General features: G+C 42.3%; 1 protein-coding gene and 1 pseudogene across 1 annotated transcript in view; one reads left to right on the plus strand and one right to left on the minus strand.

The window, feature by feature from the left end:
• LOC107289956 overlaps positions 1 to 15,098 on the minus strand; it is a 68,481-nt pseudogene extending 53,383 nt beyond the window's left edge.
• Positions 1 to 20,592, plus strand: part of LOC114922759 — a 360,999-nt gene that overhangs the window by 312,195 nt on the left and 28,212 nt on the right. The window lies entirely within an intron of this gene.

Raw genomic sequence — 20,592 nt, forward strand, 5'->3', positions numbered from 1 at the left:
GAGAAGACATCCCGCAGCTAAGAAGGCTCCACACACATTGGAACTACTTTTTACACTACTTTTGTCTGCAAGGAGTATAAATCCTTCCATTCCCCACCATCCAGAGCTGAAGAAGCTTCTTGGATGAGAAGCGAAATGTCTTCAAAGAAAAACAAGAAAGTCCAGTTGCCTACTGGGGGCGGAGGGAATACCTTGGGACAACCGTGGCTTGGAAGACTGAGAATCTCCACAGACGTTTAGCCATGTACTTTGGAATGAACACCCTTCGAATGGTGCAGGAGTATGAACGAATTTCCAGAAAACATTGTAGACTACAGGAACCATTTGCGCTCCAGTTTGAGATACAGACAACACAGACTCATCCCCAACAGCCTGCGCCTGTCATTGACAGTGAAGGGATGCAGGGCAGAAAACATCCTGCAGCCAAGAAGGCTACACATCCATTTGTACTACTCAGGTGACCCTGAGGACACAGGTAAACCTCCAAATGGCCTCAACGACTCTCTAAAGGAAGGCAAATGCAGCATCCAAAAGTCACATGATCAAATTTGGACAATTGGCAACTGGCTCATATTTATGACAGTTGCAGTGTCCCAGAGTTGTATGAGCATCTTTTGTGACTTTCTGACAAGCAAAATTAATGAGGAAGCTACAGTGGTGGGATTCAGCCGGTTCGCACCAGTTTAGGAGAACCGGTAGCTAAATTTACCTAAATTTGGAGAACTGGCTGGCTTCTTGAAGCCCAGTCTAGGCCTCGGAGGCCTCCCAGGCCTAGAACAACCCACCGGAAGTGCATGGATACCACTTCTGGAAGTCTGTTCTAGGCATGGGAGGCCTGAAGGAGGCCTCTCAGGGCTAGAACAGCCCACCGGAAGTGTGTTGATGCCACTTCCAGAAGTCTGTTCTAGGCATCGGAGGCCTGGAGGAGGCCTCCCAGGCCTAGAACAGCCCACTGGAAGTGCATAATGCCACTTCTGGAAGTCTGTTCTAGGCATCGGAGGCCCAGGCCTGCATCACATAATAGAACCGGTTGTTCCGGTATTTGAATCCCACCACTGGGAAGCTAGATTCGCTTAACAACCATGTTATCAACTTCACAACTGCAGTAGTTCCCTTAACAATTGTGGCAAGAAAAGTTGTAAAGTGGGGCAGAATTCACTTAACGGTTCACTTTGAAATATTGGGCTCAAGTGTGGTCGTACGTCAAGGACTACTTGTAATCGCTGTCTAATTTCATAGGTTTGCCTGTGAGGAAGTAAAGCCAGAGTTGCTACTTGCGCTGGGAAGAGCTGCAACCAGGCAACACCGCTTCCCCCCCCCCCACTTCCCTAAGCTCTGCACAGCCCCTGCTTTTCTTCAAAGAGTTGTGCAAGTTGAGGATGAAGGTTCGTTCTCCAAGTTGGTGAGTTGGTTTCCGAACATTTCATTACCAGATTAGGTAACATCTAGAATCCCCTAAGCACTGCTGAAGATGTTAGCCTGGTAACATAACGTTCGGAAAACAACTCACCAGCTCGGAGAACGAACCTTCACCCTCATCCTACACCTGAGCTACAGATATTTGCCACTATTGCAAAGCTGTGCAGGTTTTCGGCCCCAGAGATGCAAGAGATGGGCTCCAGCATTGAGGCATTTATCTTCCCACTCAGTTTGCTCACAAGTTTCCACACCGATGTTCCAGCTTTCTGGAATTGAGCCACAGCTATCGAGGTCCACAGGCAGCTTCACCCACCCTGCTCCTTAGCCTAGAGAAGCAAGTACCAAGACCCTGGGTGGCTGGGTGTGTGGGAGAAAAGGATATCCGAAAACGGCAAGCAGAAGGGAACCACCATAGGGAACCGCCGTAGAGTGATTGGTAACTATTTTAGGCAGGCAAAAGGGATATCAGTCAACTGCCAACACTGCAAGCTACGGTGAACAGCACATTAGGAGCTGTGGTGGTGCAGTGGTTAGAATGCAGTATTGCAGGCTACTTCTGGTGCCAGCAGTTCGGCAGTTCAATTCTCGCCGGCTCAAGGTTGACTCATCCTTCCATCCTTCTAAGGTTGATAAAATGAGGACCCAGATCGTTGGGGGTAAACATGCCGACTCTGTAAACCACTTAGAGAGGGCTGTAAAGTACTCTGAAGCCGTATATGTCTTAAGTGCTATTGCTATTAGTATAGGGTTTCCTGCCTGAGCAGGGGGTTGGACTAGAAGACCTCCAAGGTCCCTTCCAACTCCTATTCTATTCTATTCTATTCTATTCTATTCTATTCTATTCTTATTCTACTCTATTCTATATATAAATAAAATAGATTGCTATTGCTATATCCTGGTGAATTCCTGCCTGGAGCTGGGCCACAATCGGAAAAGCAACTACATTGAGACAGTCCCTCATGCCAACCACTGCAAGGATTTTTGCAAAGAGGCAAACGTTGTATGGCATTTTCAAGACTTTGAGCCTTTTCTCTGGACTATGTATTAAAGTATTAAAGGCCTATTTAGATGGCAACATCAACTTGCAAGTCTTACGGAGGGGGAGCTAACTCAGCCTGTTGTTGGGGAAGGTGTGTGCCCTGTGCACATTTTCATGCTTTATTAATTTTTATTACAACCAAGGGAAAGCAAATGTTATTTGTCTAACAAATAATCACAGCATTGATATTTCACTAATTTTATTTAACTTGAATTTAGATAACAGAATAACAATAACAGAATAACAGAGTTGGAAGGGATCTTGGAGGTCTTCTAGTCCAACCCCCTGCTCAAGCTGGAGATCCTATACCATTCCAGACAAATGGATGTCCAGTCTCTTCTTAAAAACCTCCAGTGATGGAGCACCCACAACTCCTGGAAGCAAGCCATTCCACTGATTAATTGTTCTGTCATGAAATCTAATCTTTCTAGGATGGATCTCTTCTTGATGAGTTTTCATCCATTGTGTTATCTTCTGGTGCTTTGGAAAACAGGTTGACTCCCTTCTTCTTTGTGGCAGCCCCTCAAATATTAGAAGACTCCCCAGTCCTTCTTTTCACTAGACTAGACATACCCAATTCCTGCAACTGTTCTTTATATGTTATAGCCTTCATCTTAGTTGCTCTTCTCTGCAGTCTCAACATCTAAGGCTTTATAAAACAGTTCTAATGTTTCACATGATCTTGATTCTATCCCTCTGTTAATGCAGCCTAGGATTATATTGGCTTTTCTGGTGACTTTCTGCTCATTGCTGTCTACTCCAGTAATTTCTTGATTTTTTTTTTCTTGAATGTCGTATTTTATTTTCATCCCACAGATTTTCAAATGTCTCCCTTCTTGCTTGATAATTTGCAATCTCGGCAAATAGAATTGTTTTCATTCTCATTCTCTACATATCTCTTAACTCGGGACAAAGAGAAAGAAGGAAGTAAGTCACTTTTAATTATGTACCAATCAATGGAATAATTCAATAACACATTCCATCTCTCCCTTATATTTAATACTTGCTGTACCCGGCCACGCGTTGCTATGGCTCAGTCTGGTTAAATTTACATCCAACAGATGGCGCTGTTTTTCAAAAAAAGCATGTTTTTACCTGTCACAGGTGTGACATCTATATAATAGTAGGTATATTAAAACACACGCATATTCGAATGCAACGTTGTGTCAAAATTTCAAAGCAATCGGTGAAGAACTTTCGGAGATTTAAGACTTTGAACAAACGAACATTTACATTTTTATTTATATAGATAATGAAGTTCATTGCTCTTTAAGCTCTTTCCAAGCTCAAGATTTATATAATATCTCTTCTGCATAGCTTGATGGGTCCTTTGTGCTCTCTGAGATTGGTTGTTTTTTGCAATATAGCTAATATCATCAGGGCTAATGACACTGATGACTAGCACTGATAATGTTACCTAGTTTGGGTAACATCTGCAAGAAAACAACCAAACTCAGGGAGCATAAAGGTCCCCTCATTTCAACTGAGCTACAAATAATCTCCTTTATTGGTCTGTATGGATCTTTTTATGAAGTGTAAGGGAACAATAATTACTGAAGTTCTTCCCACACTCCACACATTTATATGACTTTTCCCTTGTGTGGACTCTTTTATGTGAATTTAGAAAACTGGGACTTGTAAAATCCTTTCCACATTCCACACATTTATATGGCTTCCCTCCTCTATGGATCCAGTAATGGGAGCTAACTTGACTGCTATGAGTAAAGGCTTTCCCACACTCTCTGCATTTATATGGTTTCTCCCCCGTGTGGATTCTTTTATGTTTAGTAAGGGATCGATTTTCACGAAAGCTCTTTCCACACTCCATGCATTTATATGGCTTCATCACTGTGTGGGTCTTTCTGTGTTTCCTAAGGGCTGAGTTGTCCGTGAAGCTCTTTCCACAATCCATGCATTGACACGGCTTCTCCCCTGTGTGCATCCTTTTATGGGAAGTGAGGGACCTTCTCTGAGAAAAGGTCCTTCCACATTCCATGCATTTATATGGCTTCTCCCCTGTGTGGATCCTGTTATGGTAAGTAAGTTGACTTCTACAAGTAAAGTCCTTTCCACACTCTTCACATTTATAGGGTCTCTCCCCTGTGTGGATCTTTTTATGGAAAGTAAGGTGATTGCTGTAAATAAAGGTCTTTCCACACTCTTTGCATCTATATGGTCTCTCCCCTGTGTGGATCCTTTTATGGCAAGTAAGGTCACTTCTGTGAATAAAGGTCTTTCCACAGTCTTTGCATTTATGTGGCTTCTCCACTGCATGGATCCACTTGTGTGAATTAAGACTACCCTTTTGCGTAAAAGTCTTTCCGCACTCAATGCACATATATGGCTTCTCCCCCGTGTGGACCCTGTTATGGCGAGTAAGTTGAGTGCTTCTTCTAAAACATTTTCCACATTCGAAACATTTATATGGCTTCTCTTTTTTCTGGATCATTTTATGAGATAGAAGTGATGCATTTTCACAAAGAACAGTGAAAGCCGAATTGTAATGTTTCCCATTGATGGTGCCTGTATAATTCCTTTTGCTTTGGTCATGATGGCTTTCCTTTATATCCGATTGGTCTTTTAGCAGTTTTACAGTATTCCCAATATTTTTTTTCTCTTTTTCTTTTTGTTGGGCAAAAAAATGTTGCATCGGAGCATCAGTGGAAGATGAACTTTTTTGTTTCCAATTATTTGACGGGTTTCTTTCACGGCTTTCTAGTTCTATTTGAATTGCAGGTCTCTGTGTTCTGTCACCAAGATGGAAGATCACTTGGAATGGCTCCTTGGAATCGTTATTCTCCTGCCCATTATTGCCTTCAAAGGAAAACAGAAATGAAAATGATAGCAAGATGAAGGAAAAAGATCCAACTATAGCAAGGCAAATACATTTCCTTTTGCAATTTTCCAAATGCCAACATCTTGGAGGCTTGCCTAGCTACAGTGGTGTGGTATAGAAACAAATGTCTATATTCATGAGCTACAAACTTTGAAAATATCTAAAACATCTTTTTTGTTTGATTGCGGAGTAGCACTCTCTTACCCAGAGAGGTCACGTTCCTATAGTTTTCCAGCATGACTTCCCAATTCAGTGCTTTTTGGTCAGCATCCAGCTGAGACCACTCCTCCTTGGTGAAATACACAGTCACCTCCTCGAAGGATACAAGACCCCCCTGAACAAGGAAAAAGCAGAACGGAGGGAGGAATTGGAAGATCTGTCCTATTGTCTAGAAATTTCCAAATGAAAACATTGCAAAGGTTTTATCGACATATAGAGGTGGCCCTTGACTTATAACCACAACTGAGCCAAAATTTCTGTTCTTAAGCAAGATAGTTATTAAGTGAATTTTGCACCATTTGCTACAGATGTGAATCGCTGAAATTAAGTTAGTCCCATGTTTATTAAGTGAATCTGGCTTCTCCAATGACTTTGGTTGTCAGAAGGTTGCAAAAGGGGATCACACAACCCCAGGACACGGCAACGGTCATAAATAGGAGCCAGTTGCCAAGCATCTGAATATTGATCACATGACCATGGGGATGCTATAATGGTCGTAAGTGTGAAAAATGGTTATAAGTCACTTTTTTCAACTGGTGGTGTAACAGTCATTAAACAAATCATTGTAAGTCAAAAACAACCTATATTTATTTTTCACATTTTTGAACTGCCTATCCACATGACTCTGTAGTACATTCAAAGACATTCAGTAAAAGTAACCTATTTCCTTCTGAATTGATTGATCTATGTCTGCCCATCCATCTAATTATCTATGTATATCCTTCCTTCCTTCCTTCCTTCCTTCCATCCATCCATCCATCCATCCATCCATCCATCCATCCATCCATCCATCCATCCATCCATCCATCCTCAAAGACTCTCAACATCAAGAGAGAATCAAGTTGCAGATGGCCTTGGAATTCCCACTTCTTGATAATTCCAATTTATCCTGCATTTGCAGAAGTAAAGGGGGTTGCCACAAAGAAGAGGGAGTCAAACTATCCTCCAAAGCACCTGAAGGCAGGGCAAGAAGCAATGGATGGAAAGTAATCAAAGAGAGAAGCAACCTAGAACTAAGGAGAAATTTCCTGACAGTGAGAACAATTAATTAGTGGAACAACCTGCCTCCAGAAGTTGTGACTGCTCCAACACTGGAAGTTTTTAAGAAGAGACTGGACAACCATTTGTCTGAAATGGTATAGGGTTTCCTGCCGGAGCAGGGGGTTGGACTAGAAGGCCTCCAAGGTCCCTTCCAACTTGATGATGATGATGACGATGATGAAGTGGACATTCTTTCTAGTATTTCAGAAAATGGTGTCCTCTGGAGGACCAATCCGGTCCTTGCTCAACCCCTCCATAAAGTGCTGGGAGAGGCAGCCAGGAATTTGGGTGGGGGTGCTATCAATATCCAGAGACACACAGCCCTCCTTCCTCAGATTGGAAAGAAACCCAAAGATGCTTTTTCACGAGGCAACTGGACTTTCTTTTTTTCCTTTGAAGACATTTCGCTCCTCATCCAAGAAGCTTCTTCAGCTCTGACTGGATGGTGGGGAATGGAAGGATTTATACTCCTTGGAGAAGACAAGAAAGTCCAGTTGCCTTGTGAAAAAGCATCTTTGGGAACAACTATGACCTGGATGACTAAGAATCTCCATAGACATTTGAAAGAAACTGTTAGTAGACTGAGTGGTTGGCTGAACAGGAGAGAAGAAAGGAGAAAATGTTCTGGGTTAAACATTTCTCAGCTTTTGGAAAGCTGCATAGTTTGGCCTCCAAATCCAGGCAGAAATCAGAGGGTTAGAAATTACTTTGCAAGCCACAAGAGCCTTAATTATGTGCTATTCCAGGACAATTTTTAACTTAGAGACTTTTCTATTAGATTTTAATAGTCTGCCTTATTTTTTAATCTGATTGGCTTATCGCTGGTTTTAAAAATGATGATGTACATAGAATTGTCTCCTTCCATTTTTTCCCTCTTGTTTATACTGGGTTATTATGGTGTTCCTTAGCAATATATAAGATTTAATTGAGATTCTTACTAGGAAATCATTCTTTGAAGACCTGTACTTAACGCTCCTTATGCTAATTACTCTGGTTACTTTTCAAGAATTAATTCTTCACAAAATCCTTCAAGAGAGCCTTTCTTTCCATAATGCTTTGATTTAGAGCAACACTGCTCAAGCATAAATACACACACTGGTACATCAGCTTGATTCACAAGCAAAAGGGAGCATACAAATCTAATAAATTAATTTCCTCCACTTACTTGATTCGGAGGTTCAATCACTGTTTCAGATCCACCATGAGAAGGAGAAAACTTTATTTGACTTGTCCCTGTAAGGGATCCAGAATTTTAAAAATCAGTATTAAAGGAATATGAAGATTTAACTCTATATAACAAAAGTCATAAAGAAGATGAGATCTCTAGGATCTCTCTGGGTAATGGAAGGACCTTTATTACCTCCTGAACTGTCTTGACTTGGATCTTCCTGAGAGATCCTTCCGAAAAACAGCTCTTGAGGGAGATTTGATGTATTACTCCTTTCCTCAGAATCTCTAATCTCCCCAGTGAAGGACTTCAAATAGGAGGAATAAGAAAAAAGGAAAAATTAATGGATATCAGAACATGGATTCCTGTTCTCTGAATACAATTTCAGAGCCCCTACTATGGGTCTGCAAGGCCGAGTAAGAAAGCAACAGCTGTTCCAAATCTAATTTCTAGAATGGATAACAGAACAACGTCCTACAAAAATTAGTGAAACATACTCATATATTGGGAATGCCGGAGAAATCTATTAGAAAGGGATAAAGAATTCAAATATATTCCTTATTCTCTTTAAACCTATTTTGGGCTCTCAAGATAAAAGTCCCTTACCTGCAACTTGATCTGCTTCTTCTGCTCCTCTGCCTGGCTCAGGAGGAAGCCTTCCACCAGGGCCACCGCCTGGGAGCTGGTCTCTGCCCCACATTCTCTCACCCAGCTCTCCATCTCTGGGGGCAGGATAGCCAGGAACTGCTCCAGAACAACCAGGTCCAGCATCTGGGCTCTGGTGTGCTTTTCTGGTCTCAGCCATCGCCTACCAAAGTTGTAGAGTCGGCTGCATAGTCCTCGGGGCCCCTCAGCCTTCTGGTATTGGAGGCTCCTCAAGTCCAGGACTTTTTGCCCCATTGCTCCCTAGATCTCTTCACAGTTCCCAAGCTGAACAGTGGAAACGCCTTTTCCAGTTCTCTTGCTATTTGCTTGCTAAACGATGTGTCTCCGTTCTTTCTCTGTCCTGTAAGGCAACGCCAAATGAGTCCAAAGAATCTTGAAGATCTCCAAATGCCTTTTTATTCATAGGATTGTTCCTGTAGCTGCAGAACTTGATCACAGTCGTGTTAGCCAAATCTGGCTTTTATATTCTGCCCATACGCTCTCTCCAATTAAGTAACCAAGTAGGAAGATCTTTTGTATAATTTAAGGAACAAAGCCTGGAATTTCCTTTTATACTTAGCCCAACAAAGAAAATGCTGGAATGAAAGTTTATTGGTAACAAAGGAACACCCTGCCCCTTTACATCAGTAATCAGTTACATGGAGTTAAACATCCTTCTAAGAGGGAAATTTTAAATGTTGATAAGGAAAAAGGTTACTTAGAGTCCACTAAGACAAAAAGCAGACATTGATGTCAGTCTGCTAGCAATATACTAAAAGACTTCTTTGACTTGGGGTTGATAAGTTAATGGTTGATAAGTTCCAGACAGCCAATTATCTCAACACAGTGCTTCATTCTTTTTCCCCAGTCCCTCAGTTTATCTAAATAAACTCCATCATTATTTTTCTTCAATGCAATGTTATAAAATGTATCTGCAATTAAAGAAAATAAAGTACAATAAAATACAAAAAGACCTATGTTGATGGGCAAGTACAGCAAAGCCCATGTTGCTTGGCCTGGCCTTCAGTAGGCCATTCTGCCCTCTTGCCCAAGAGATCATTTTGGCTGTACCTGAACACGGTACAGTTTGTGCATCAGAAATGTAAAAGAAATTGCATGAATTAGAAAGTGTAGAATTTAGTCAATGAACAACATTCATTCTCATGGAAGTATTTTTCTGATCTGGTGTTGGGGTTGAAGTGACTTTAAGCAGATGAATCCTGTGTGTGTGTGTTTGTGTTTCTTTTGCTATGTGAGCCTGTCTGTGCAGCAAGATATAATACAGATTTCCATCAAGGTTGTGGATTACTCATGTTAGAATCATTTACTTGGCCTGATTTTCTGACCCGGGTCATGAATATACATATTTCACATTTCATATCCAATGAAATGACAGGAAATGACCCTGGCTTGAGGGTGCCCCCTTCTTCAGGGTGGCCTGAGGAGTCTCCCTCTGACTAGCAGGCAGATTCACACAATCCTACCTCGCCCAGGTTCTCTCCTCTCCAGCTGGGCCTCCGCCAGGCAGACCCTCCTCTCCCCCCACTCGGGGTCTTCCCCGGACACGGGGCGGGAAAGGACCCCCGGATCCCGGCCGCCTTCCTGGGATCCCCGGTTCTGCTGCTGCTCCGCTTCCCCCCTGCATGGAAAGGGCGGCTGGGGAACATGGGACCCGGAGGAGGACCGGGCACGGTCTCCCCCTCCTCCGCCTCCCTTTGCACGGGAAGATTCACACACCCCTATCTAAGATACGTATGAATCTCTCCCCCCCGCGGGACGCTCTTCACCTCCTGCGGAACTCCAGGGGTTAAGGAGAGCGAGTGCGGCGTCCTAGAGCGTCACGCGTTTGTGACGTCACTCTACCTCTGGAAAGCCCGCTGTGACGTTCGCCCTACTGTACACCAATGGGGAAGCGCCTGGTGTTCCCTTCTCTTGGCGGGGGCGCCCTCTGGAGGATTCTGCGCGCGACAGCAGGTTTCCCCGAAAGGGCGGGAAAGAAGATCGCATCTTTGGGGCTGGAGAGGACATGGATGGTGGGCATTGGAGTAGGAAGAAAGAACCCTCTCAATGGTAGCCTCTCTGAAAAAGATGGTAGCGTCTTCTGAGAGAAGAAAATATTTTCCTCTCAGAAAATGGAGATTTCTGTCAGTTTTTGTTTCTCTAGTTCTGTATACACACAGCTGCCCTTCTCAAATTCTTGGCTTTGGGTTGGAAACGCTAAATGGCAGCTTGTGACAAAGGAAGTAATGCTGAAGAAAAAGAAATGTCAAAAGAAAACCAATCCCAAAATGGAGAAAAAGGTCAAATCGGTGGATGCTCCAGAAATTTTACCTCACAACGAGGCTCCTTGGAGGAGAAAAATGAAGAGGGGGGGGGGGAAACTGCGTCTCATCTGGGACTGGAGAAAAAGTGGAACTGCAAAAGGATGGAAAGCAAATATGGGAAAGAAAATATAAAATTAAAATACCATGGGGGGGGGGAAGAAGAGGAAAATTGTGTTTTATTTAGGGGTTGAATAACAAACACCCTCATGAAATATGAGTAGGAAACTTAATACCTTTGTAGAATATAAAGCAACTGAGATGTCTCTAGATCATGAATAAAAAGAAAAGTACAATTGTTGTCTAATTATGTATGACTGCCACTCTGATTTCTATTTCTCTAATGAAAATTGGACAATAACTGGCAGAAAAATGGAATTGGTGCCTTTTCTCCATTTTGACAGAGAATCATCCAGGTGTAATATTTGAATAAACAGCTTCAACCCAGCAGGAGCCTCTGAAACTCAGTTTATCTCCCCCCCAAATCCTTCCCCCCAAATTTGCCTATTAGCGATTATTAGGGCTTTTCTTATTATGGTATAGTAAGCAGATGCAAAGACAGCATTTGTTTCTCCTACAAAAACTTTTATTAGCACACTTAAACATCCACTCCTTATAAACTGAATGCTAACCCCACCTTGCTTAGTTTACTCTCTTCCTATTACCACAACTTAGCAACTATTTCTATCATACTTGATCTGTTTCTACAGTATGCCTATCTTCTTTCTCTACATTTGTATATGAAAACCTTTTTCGCTCCTCTGTAGATTTGTCAAGGAGTCCAAAGGTACTTTTTCAAAAGGCAACTGGACTTTTTGTATTTTCTTGAAGACGTTTTGCTCCTTATCCAAGAAGTATCTGAAGATGTTTCTTCAAAACAGAAGATACTATACACATACATAACACATTTAAACATACTATATACAACGTACGTATAAGTAACATAATCACTGTCCATCTTGAATACATAACGGAAGGAGGAAGATTTAGAGTTCACAAGGTTAATACTGTATGGAACAAAACTGACTGAATCTGGATGTTCTGCTTCGGATACCGCGGAGCCTCCTCCCAGAAGGTAACAAGGAAAACAGGTCATGAAGAGGATGTGTAGTGTCCCAGACAATCTTACGGACCCTACTCAAGCAACGCTTATGTGCTATGTCCTGGATGGGAGGGAACTGCCAATAATCTTTTCAACCATCCTCACTCTGCACTGCCTTCCTCTCTGAAGCAGTGATGCTTCTAAACCAGACTGTGATGCTGTATGACAGGATGCTCTTGATCGCCTCTCTGAAGAAAGTGGTAAGGATAAAGGAAGATGTGCTTTTCTCNTTCTCATGCGACGCAGAAAAAGCAGACGCTGCTGTGCCCGCTTCACCAGTGTCTTGCTGTTCAGCAACCAAGCCAGCCTACTTGTTAACTTCCCACCCAGGAATTTGATGCTGGTAACCATCTCCACAGGTGACTCATTAATGCACAGAGAAGTGTGGCTGTGCCTGCTTTTTCTGAAATTGACAATGATCTCTTTGGTTTTTCCAGTTAGTGACTTTTACTTTAGTTTGACCCAGAACCATCCATGAGCAATATTTGAATAAATAGCCCTGGAAACCCTGAAATTTGTCCCCACCCAAATACTTCCAAAAATTTCATGTCTGATTGTTAGGGTTATTCTTATTATCATACACAATCCAAACATAGACAGCATTTTTTTTCTCACAAAAAACTGTTTTAGTGTACAAATTCAAAAGCCTACTTCTTACTGACTGCTAATACAGCCAAAAAGAATTTAATACATGCCAGGAAAGTAACCATGTCATTGATGTTTAATTAACTTTATTGAAATTAACTACAGACATCTTAGCTCACATCACAATATACAAAGGAAATAAGGCCCTAATGTTTGAAAAAGTTCTTTGTGTATGTATTTCAGGGGCTTCTCATTCTGACATCTTTTGTGAAAAGAATTCTTCATCCTGAAGTCCTTCACACCGTATATTGAAATATACAATATTCCTGTATCATGAGATTTTTGACTGAAAAAGATTCCATGCTTCTGCATTCATACTGGTTGTTTCAGGTTTCAATTCTATGCCGTGGATGCGAATTGGATTAGTTTTTTGGTATCTTCACATCCCAGAGGAAGTTCCCATTCTCATTTCTGTCTATTTGGTCAGGAAGAACTGAAATAGTTTTTTGTAATAATGTTTCTTGATTTCATGTTGTTTTGGTCCTCACTGATTTCCAAAGGTGCCCCTTCTTGCTTGATCATTTGCAATGTCAGCACACTGGAATCACTTTCATTCTCATTCCACTGAGTATCCCTAACTTGGGATGAGAGACAGAAAACACACAGAGAGAAAATTATGAAAAATTCAAAGCACAAATATCCATTTAGTTATCAGTTTTAATTTAATAAGAATTATTCAATGGGAAAATGCAGTATCACATTCCATCCCACTCTGTATACCGATAGAATTTGAATTCCCTTTGAATTATAATATTGCTTCAGTTCCCAGAATCTCTGCTACAACATTTCTAATATTTTCTGAAAACAGAGAAGCGTAGGGTCCTCTGATAAACTGTGAACATATTAAGGAATGAGAAAAGGAGGGGAAAATAAATGTAAGAAGACTAAGGAAAAGAAGCAAAGTTTAAACTATGAGAAATGATAGTGGATCACTCCCAAGACCATGATTAGATGGGAAGAACAAACAACTGGGGAGCAGGAAACACACTTGTAAAAAACAATAAAAACATTTTCATAAAATTGCATAGACCAGAGTGAAAAGATTAAAAACTCGAAAACCCCTAGAGCAGGAGTGTCAAACTGCCGGCCCGTGGGCCGGTTGCATCATATGGATGCCGCGCCCACCCCAGCTCCGGCAATATGAAAAGTCACGATATGTCGTGACACGTCACATAACGTGGCGAGTTTGACACCCATGCCCGAGAGGTTCAGTATATAAAGAAGGAAATACATAGAATTTACCAACTAATTCTGGAATTGACATTGATTCTTACCCAAATGGATCTGTGTATGAGAAATTAAGTCATTGCTCATCCTGAAGCTCTTTCCAAGCTCCGCATATTTGTATGGCTTCTCTCCTGTGTGAATCCTTTTATGGGAATTAAGATTACCCCTCTGAGTAAAGCCCTTTCCACACTCCAGGCATTTATATGGCTTTTCCCCTGTGTGAGTTCTTTTATGGGAATTAAGATGACTGCTATTAGTAAAGCCTTTTCCACACTCCAGGCATTTATATGGCTTCTCTCCTGTGTGAGTCCTTTTATGGGAATTAAGATGACTGCTATTAGTAAAGCTCTTTCCACACTCCATGCATACATATGGTCTCTCTCCTGTGTGAATCCTTGTATGTCTCATAAGCGAAGCCTTTTGACAGAACCCCTTTCCACAGTCTACACATTCATATGGCTTTTCCCCCGTGTGGATTCTTTTATGAACAGTAAGAGACCCGCTTTCACAGAAGCTCTTTCCACACTCCATACATTTATATGGCTTCTCTCCTGTGTGGATCCTTTTATGAACAGTAAGAGACCCGCTTTCACAGAAGCTCTTTCCACACTCCATACATTGATAAGGTTTCTCTCCAGTGTGGGTCCTTTTATGAGAAGTAAGAGTACTGTGGTAGCTGAAGCCCTTTCCACACTCCATGCATTTATATGGCTTCTCTCCTGCATGGATCCTTTTGTGGGAATTAAAATGACTGCTCTGAATGAAGGTCTTTCCACACTCCATGCATTTATATGGCTTCTCCTCTGAATGGATCCAGTTATGGGAAATAAGATCGCTGCTGTTAGTAAAAGCCCTTCCACACACTCTACATTTATATGGCTTCTCCCCTGTGTGAATCCGTTTATGACAAGTAAGATTACTGCTCTGAATAAAGGTCTTTCCACACTCCGTGCATTTATATGGTCTCTTCCCAGCATGGATCATTTTATGGAAAGTAAAAGAGCTATTTTGACTGAAGACTTTTCCACACTCCACACATTTATATGGCTTTTCCCCTGTGTGGATCCTTTTATGTCTTATAAGGGATGAATTTTCACCGAACCCCTTTCCACATTCCAAGCATTTATATGGCTTCTCCCCTATGTGGATCTTTTTATGGGAAGTAAGGTGGCTGCTATTTGTGAAGCACTTTCCACACTCCATGCATTTATATGGCTTCTCCCCTGTGTGGATCCTTTTATGGGAAGTAAGATGACTGCTCTGAATAAAGGTCTTTCCACACTCCACACATTTATATGGCTTCTCCCCTGTGTGGATCCTTTTATGGGAAGTAAAGTAACTCTTTCGACTGAAGCTGCTTCCACACTCCATGCATTTATATGGCTTCTTTGTTGTATGGATCATTTTATGTGAGGCAAGGGATCCAGTTCCATGAGAAAGAGTGAAAGTCCAATTGTAATTTTTTCCATTGTCTCTACATATATAGTCATCTTTTGTTTCAATTGGATAATGTTCATTTACATCTAATTTATCACTGAATAGTCTTACACTTTCCCCAAAGTTGTTTTTCTTTATTTTCCCATATTCAGCAAGAAGGTCTTGCACTGGAGCATCAATGGAAGATGAACTTTCCTTGTTCCAATTAATTGACTGGCTTCTCTCATGGCTTTCTAGTTCTGTCTGCATTGCAGGCTTCTTTGTTTTGTCTCCAAAAGTGTTCATTAGGAATGGTTCCCCAGAATCCTCATTTTCCTGCCCATTATTACCTTCAAAGGAAAGAGAAATGAAAATGATAATAACGTTAGAAAAAAGATCAAACTGTGGGAAGTCCTATGAATTTCCTTACGGAACTCTGCCAAATTCCATTATTCCAATATCTTTACGTTCTTCATGCTTGCAGTGGCATGGTATGGATATAATTTCTACATTTACGACTCAGAAAAAAATTGTAAAGATCTAAAACATTCTGAAAGGACCTAAAGCATCCTGAAAAGATCTATAGGATTCTTTTTCTTGATAATTATTCATATATATTCAAATCTTATTCATAGCTTGAATTAAGAAAGAATCATGGGGAAACATCCAAGGAATCAGATCAAACTTTTATTACAATCACTGACCAGCATTAGAGTGAGATACAACCAATTAGTAATTTCTTTAAAATGCTAAAAGATATAAAATTTGTACATAAGAACAAAAATACTGGATTAAATATTAAATTATTAATTTATCTACTAATGATTATGATTATATCATAAACTATTTAGATGAGGGCATAGAAGGTGAACCTATCATATTTGTAGACAACACCAAGCAAAGAGGAATAGCTAACACTTTAGAAGATAGGCTCAAAAGCCAGAAGGATCTAGTCACTCTCGAACACTGGCCCCTCTCCAATAAAATGCAATTAAATGGCGAGAAAAGTAAGGTTTTACACTTAGGCAAGAAAAACCAAATGCACAAGTATAGACTAGGTGGCACATGAGTCGACAACAGTAACTGTGAAAGGGATTTAGGATTCCTAGGGGACAGCCATTTAAATATGAGCCAGCAGTGTGCTGAAGCTGCCAAAAAAGCCAACACAATCCTAGGCTGCATCAACAGAGGAATAGTAGTATCAAGATCATGTGACGTATTAGTACTGCTATAGCAGTACTACTGTTTTAGTAAGACCACACTTGGAATATGCATCCAATTTTGGTCCCCGCGATATAAAAAAAGATATTGAGACTCTAGGATCTCCTCCTTGGGCTCCTTGGGTGTGTGAGTGTGTTGGGCTAGAAAAACCTCCAAGATCCCTCCCAACTCTATTATTCTGTTATTCTATTGAAAAGCATAAAAGTAGATGAAAGTCTAATTTAAAAAAAAACTAAAAAGAAATAAATAAAAAATCTAAAGAGTTTAAAGAGGAAAAAATCTAAAGGGAGAGGTGAACACAATATACAGCAAAATGAATCTATCACAATAGAAATTATTATTCTATAAAAAATTAGAGGCTCATTAAAACTAGTCTATTGCCTAAGCCATCATCTGACAGATTGTAATCACTGCCGCGCAGAACATGGCTGCATTATACATTGTAGCAGGGTTACTTATCTGCAAGCAGCAGCGAGATATAGAATTGTCTTATGTGCCTTGAATATTTATACAATAATGGTAAAATGAAATTAGTATGACTGCCTCTGTGGTACCCATGTTTCCCTGAAAATAAGACCGGGTCTTATTTTTTTTGCCTCTAAAAGAGGCATTAGGTCTTATTCTCGGGGTAGGTCTTACTCACCTCAGCACTGACAGCCCCACCCGCAGGTCCACTTCTTCTGGGGCTGAAGGAGTTTTATTCTACAGCTGTATTCCAGCCTGCATTTTGCAATAAGGCCTTTCCAGAAGGCCTATGCAGCCAAGAACCAAGCTGTGGATTGAATCCATAGCTCGGTCCTCAGCTATATAGGACTTGCAGAACTGAGCTATGGATTGAAAAGGCCTGTGACTGAAAAATGCAGGCCTGGCTGCAAAAGAAGTGGGCCTCCGAGGAGAGGCCTGGCTGCTAGGTAAGTGGGTGCGGGGGGTGTGGGGCAGATCCACATCCCTTCCCCTGCCCTAGCTTGTTTTTTAGGTGTGTGCCTCGCCCCAAAACTAGGGCTTATTTTTGGGGTAGAGCTTACATTAGGGCCACCCCCAAAAATCAAGCTAGGGCTTATTTCTGGGGTAGGCCTTACTTTCAGGGAAACATGGCATGGCACTGGAGATTACATGTTATATTATTCCACATGCGCAGAGTCATAGGGACATTGTATGTCCAGGTAGGGAATTTTCCTGCATTAGCCTTCAAGGATAGCTGAGAGGAAATCATGACATTTGCCAGAGCAAATGTTGTCCAGGTTAGATGCTGTGTTTCCCCGAAAATAAGACCCACCTTGAATTTTGGGGTTGGGTCTAATATAAGCCCTACTTAAGATCCCGCCCACTCCATCGTACCATAGGTTTTTTGGCAGGCCAGATCGTGTGCCTCCCCCCCTTGCCTGCTGCCAGCGCCGCCGCTGTGAGATGGCCTGAATTTTAAGAGAGCCGGGGCCTGAGGCAAGCAGAGGTTGTCTCTTTTCTATCCCTGCCCTGGATTGAGGAATCCAGCGGGCAGACGGGGGTGGGGACTGGCCGGGACCTCAACCATCAGCTTTTCTCTTTCACCCTCACCCCGATGCATCCTCTGGAGGCAGCCTGCACTGCCCCCCTGGCTTTGCCAGCTTTCTCTTCCTCTGCAGAAGGGCAAGGAAGAAAGCTGGGCATCCTAAGACGTCCCACTCTGGGAGACAATTCAGGTTTCCCTCAGTGGGGGAGGAAGTCTTTGGAAACTGCCTTTTCATTTATATTCATGATCCATATTATAATCCATCCCTTTATTTTTCAAAAAAATGATTTGTATTTACCACGATTAGCCTCCTTGAACGCCAATAGGAAGGCACGGTATGGTTTCTACGCATGAGCCATGGAAATACAGACACTCGCACCCTTAAAGCTTAAACTGCTTCCTCGTTCAGGGCGCACCACTGCTTCACAGGTGTGTTCAACTTTGCGGCTCAGCTAAACTCTTGCGCTGCAGCAGGCCGCTGTTCCCATTATCTTCAGGAAGGCTGGGCAATAGAAACCTTAGGCCAGTTCCTTGTGGCTGAAGCAATCCGGCTCGCCCGGGATCAGGTTGGCTGTCAAGGGAGGCGTGGTCCATCCCCATCCTCCAGCTTTGCCACACATTCAGGACGAGTTGCCCGCAACGGTCAACCTGACCCTGGGCGAGCCAGATTGCTTACAGGGAGAGGTTGCGCGTTGCAGGAGGACAACTGCAAAGGGCGCACATGGATCCCTGCAGCTCCTGGAGGCTCCAAGCATTGTTTTTGGTGCCGCATGTGTGTATCTGTCTGCCTCGCTGTTTTCGGTGGTGCTTGGTTTTCACCCCACCCCTGCCAGGCTGATCTGGTCGGCAGAATTGCCTTCTGCCTTCCCTGTTGCTGGTTTGGCAGCTAATGCTGCCCTCCTGAGTGGTGCGGCGATTGGACAGCGGCCACGCTATGAATGGGGATAGACCATCCCCTAAACCAGGGGTAGGCAACCTTGGCTCTTTTATGACTCGTGGACTTCAACTCCCAGAATTCCTGAGCCAGCACGGCTCAGCTTGGAAAATCTCCCTTTCCCCTCAGCATGGCTGGCTCAGGAATTTGGGAGTTGAAGTCCACGAGTCATAAAAGAGCTAAGGTTGCCTACCCCTGCCCTAAACCTTAGCCATCCTCTCCACGGTGTGCTGCAGCCGATCTGAAGCGCCACCGCAAACAATGAGGCAATCGTGCCCATAGACATGCCAAAAACAGCGCTCGGAGCCTCCAGGAGATGCAGGGATCCGCATGTGCCTTGCAAAGCAGTGGTGTGCCCCGAACGAGGAAGTGGCATGAGCTTTGAGGATGCGACTGTATTTCCGTGGCTTATGCACACCATGCCTTCCCATTGGCGTTCAAGGAGGCTAATCGTGGTAAATACAAATCACTTTTTTAAAAAAAATAAAGGGACGGATAACAGTATTTATGAATATAAATGAAAAGGCAGTTTCCAAAGCCTTCCTCCCCCATCGAGGGAAACCTGAGTCGCCTGGGGGGGCTACGCCTTGTGGTGAAAAAATAAGACATCCCTGAAAATAAGCCCTAATGGGTCTTTTGGACCAAAAATAAATATAAGACCTGAGCTTATTTTGGGAGAAACAGTACTGCAAGGTTTAGTATGCCATATTGGAGGCAGAGTACCTGTTGAATTCATTGACAATTGCACTTTGTGTCTGCTACACCCATTTAATGGATGCTGTCAACGCTGCTAATATTGAATATTCTTGCTTTGATAAAATATGCAGAACTATCTGGCACTTTTAGAGTTAACTCAGATGAGAATGGAAAGAGAGAACAATTTGCGTGGGCTTCAGAAGGAAGTGAACCTTTGCCCCCCCAGGCTGGTTGGAGAATGTGACTCATGACAGCAAAAGAGGGAGGGAAAATGCTAGCAAAAATAACTGCTCTGGGGTGGAGACTTCAGATCTTGGCATTCATCCATGATGTGCCGACAATCTGTTCTACTGTTAATAAAGGCTTTTAGGATAAACAATGCCTGGAAGTTCTTTGAAGTGTTTCATTAGTCGGAACCTTGACAGATGCCTTGTCTTAATCATGTCCAATGCTGAGGAAAAGATTGGAGAGAAGCCCAAGGTTGAGATTTTAGTTACCATTGCCTTTTTCAATATGGACTGAAAAATCACCCCTCATCGTTAATGGGGCAAGGCCAAAGAGAAAAAAATATGTGCCAACAGTTGAGCCACCAACAGTCTAGCCTGCACTTTCATGAGGCCTGTCTCCCATCTTGGGGTGGCATTAATGACACATTTTAGGGCTTGAAGGATGATCTCAGAAATTTGGATTACGTCCTAATGCTGAAAAATTGGAGAAGGAACCCTGCTGCCTTCATATACTAATCCTGCTAAAACGTATGTTGCCAGGTTCTATGCAGCAGTACTTAAAATCTGTCAGCTGATGCAAGAAACTAGTTTTAATGAGCATCTAGTTCATGATTTAAGAACATCCAAGGAGGTATTAGATGAAAAGCTAATATTTATCAGAGGGTACCCAATTCCAGAAGAGACTTATAAGAACTACATTGTTTCCGAAACAAGTCCTTTTCTTCCCATCCAAATAATGTTCACCCTGATGGAGTTGAGTATCTCTTCAAAGTCTTACCCAGAGAGGCCATGTTCCTATAATTTTCCAGCATGACTTCCCAATGCAATGTTTTTTGGTGAGCATCCAGCTGAGACCACTCATCCTTGGAGAAATACACAGCCACCTCCTCGAAGGACACAGGACCATTCTGAACAAAAAAAAAAAAAAAAAAAAAAAAAAAAAAAAA

Source organism: Protobothrops mucrosquamatus, unplaced genomic scaffold (assembly GCF_001527695.2).
Source record: "Protobothrops mucrosquamatus isolate PMUCROS unplaced genomic scaffold, P.Mucros_1.0 scaffold_142, whole genome shotgun sequence".
Classification (NCBI taxonomy): Eukaryota; Metazoa; Chordata; class Lepidosauria; order Squamata; family Viperidae; genus Protobothrops; species Protobothrops mucrosquamatus.